This window comes from Grammomys surdaster, unplaced genomic scaffold (genome assembly GCF_004785775.1).
Source record: "Grammomys surdaster isolate TR1022 unplaced genomic scaffold, NIH_TR_1.0 806, whole genome shotgun sequence".
NCBI classification, from domain to species: domain Eukaryota; kingdom Metazoa; phylum Chordata; class Mammalia; order Rodentia; family Muridae; genus Grammomys; species Grammomys surdaster.
Genome location: NW_021605225.1, coordinates 201,949 through 205,075, shown reverse-complemented (window position 1 = coordinate 205,075; position 3,127 = coordinate 201,949).

The window sequence follows — 3,127 nt, the reverse complement described above, 5'->3', positions numbered from 1 at the left end:
TCTGATGCACATCTCCAGGTTATTCTCTGCCAATCAAAACAAGAATGATTAAGTTTAAGCAGAATCAGCAGCAGTAGGCATAACAGTGGCCACCTCAGTTAAGAGCATACTCTGGGCAAGCCTTAGGGGCCTTGGTTGAATCCTCCCAAAATCCGGTAAACGTAGGTATTGTTCAGAGTGAAGAAACTGAGGACATGAGATAACCCCGTGAGGCCACTGCTGGAGCTGGCTCTGGAATCTGTGTTCCTTTTACCAGGCATAGCCAAAGGACAGTGCTGCAAATCTCAGTAACTAATATCACTGCCCATACTGAAATGGGAATACATAAAAATTGATTTGAGAACTAAAGCAGCAGGAGAGTTGGATGTCTGATCCTACCTTAGCCCTGAGATAGCGTAATGAATAAAGCCAGCACAAACATCAATGGTCATAGGCTATAAACATTAATTTGTTTCCCCATTTTCTTCTCCCTGCTGTTACCATGGAGACATAGTTCCTCAATTTATCTGGAATTCAAACCACCCAGGGGATATGACCGTGCAAGCTTTGAGAGAGGCCCAGCAGACAGAGGCAGACACCGAAAAAGCCTCAGGCCCTGTCCAGTCTTGCACTCTCGCTCTCTCTCACTCTTGCACCTTTTCCTTTCTCTCTTTCTCCTCCCTTTCCCAATGTTCCTTAGAAGCTGAATACTGTGGACCTTGTGAGATGCAGATTTTTCTCCATTTGCAAGCATTCTCTATTCAAGTACACTGTAGCTGTTTCAGACACACCAGACACATCAGATCCCATGACAGATGGTTGTGAGCCACCATGTGGTTGCTGGGAATTGAACCCAGGTCCTCTGGAAGAGCAGTCAGTGCTCTTAACCACTGAGCCATTTCTCCAGCCCTATGCATTCTCTATTTGAAAAGAAGACACCTCTGCAGTGACAGAGCATTTCTGGCTCTCAGCAGCAGCAGCCACTATCTAGCCCAGAGCAATTCTCTAAGGACTGGGAACCATCTACAGACCTGGCAGACATCACCCGTACCCACTGAGTCTAATTAGATACCACATAGTATGTAGCCCAAGCTGGCCTCTAACTCATAGCAATCCACCTACATCAACTTCCTAGGTGTTGGGATTAAAGAAATAAGCCACTACACCTGACTAATTTAAATTTTTATGCTTATATTTTACATTGAGATGTATTTCTGTCTCCTATAAACAGCGAAGATGCTTAAAAACAGAAATCACCTTTATATAAAGCATGGTCCGTTAATATGCCCACAAGTGGTGTCTCCCAGTATGCCTAGTCTGGCCCCATTTTCTTCCTTGTTTCTCATGATATGTGTCAAAAACAAATAAATAGGGCTGGAGAGATGTCTCAGTGGTTAAGAGCACTGACTGCTCTTCCAGAGGTACTGAGTCCAATTCCCAGCAACCACATGGTGGCTCACAACCATCTGCAATGGTGTTTGATGCCCTCTTCTGGTGTGTCTGAAGAGAGTGACACTATACTAACATAAAATAATTAAATCTTTAAAAAAAAACAAACAAACAAACAAAACTTTAGTTCTATGCCGGGCAGTGGTTGCGCACACCTTTAATCCCAGCACTTGGGAGGCAGAGGCAGGCGGATTTCTGAGTTCGAGGCCAGCCTGATCTACAGAGTGAGTTCCAGGACAGCCAGGACTACACAGAGAAACCCTGTCTAGAAAAAAAAAAAAACAACTTTAGTTCATGATGGGGCCACCATGACTGACAGCCAGTGCTGACAGATGCCAAGCCTGAAGACAACCCAAATTCAGTCCCTGACTGAGGTCTACCCGGTAGAAGGTATGAGCCAGCTCCCTCATACCCTCTGGACTCCACATTGCCTGCACAGATACACGTACACACACACTAATTACATACACACTAATTAATATAATTTGAGCTCCATTGTCCATCAAAGTATTGCTTTATATATGAAAAAACTTCTCACAGAAAATTTAATGGCAAATAGCACCAGAAGTAAAGTATAGTAATAGTAATAATTATCATGAAATTACAACAAAACTTTATATAAAAATCAATCTTTTTCTTTTTCCTCCTAACTCTAAGTATATTTATACAGATGACCTTTTCATTCCCAGTTTTGTTTCTTTTGTTTTGTTTTTTGAGATGGGTCCTGACTATATTGCCCAGATTTGTATTAAACTGAGTTAAACTGTGTTAATTCCAGGATTACAGACATGTGCCCAGCACAAAGAATTTAAAATCTCTAACTCTTAGAGTCATGTTCCTACCTGCTCTTAGCTTTGCCAAAAGGACGAATTACAGTAAAATTGGAGACCAGACCTCAAAGTATAGGACTCATTTCATACATACAAGTGTCTTACCGAATAGGAAAGTTAAATGTAATATAAATACGTGTCAGGTGTTATGCCATAAACCCACCCCATAAGCCCTTCATTTATCTTTCTCATTTCTCATTGAATTTTCACCATTTTACAGGATAGGTTTTAGGATAGTCACCATTTTTAAGAAAAGCTACAGCTCAGAAATATGTGAGGAACCTGGAGTGTCACAACAGATCACAGGCAGACCCTGCTTTAGAATCCACGTGTGTGGAAGGTACGCTGGAGTACCGGGTCCTTGTCGGGGCCTACAGTCCTACTCAGGTGTACTGGCTGGTTCTACTGTCAACTTGACGCAGCTAGAGTCATCAGAGAGGAAGGAGCCTCAGTTGAGGAAACGACTCCATAAGATCCAGCTGTAAGGCATTTTCTTAATTGGTGATCAATGGGGACAGGTTCAGCCCATTATGGGAGGGTCCATCTGTTGCAGCTCAGAAGGGAAAGATTTCCCCTACAGAAAGAAATGTTACAGCACTCCCAGCAGGAGGAGGTTCCTCAAGCAGAAAGTATAGTTCCCTTGGAGAGGTATCCTGGCAGTAGGAAGTCAAGGAATACCACAGTCACACCTCACAATAAACCCCACATGAAATTTATTGGGAGGAAAAAACCCAGGAGGATATGGCTGCCAAGATTGGGGAGAGAAGCCGGGCGGCGGTGGTGGCTCACGCCTTTAATCCCAGCACTTGGGAGGCAGAGGCAGATGGATTTCTGAGTTCGAGGCCAGCCTGGTCTACAGAGTGAGTTCC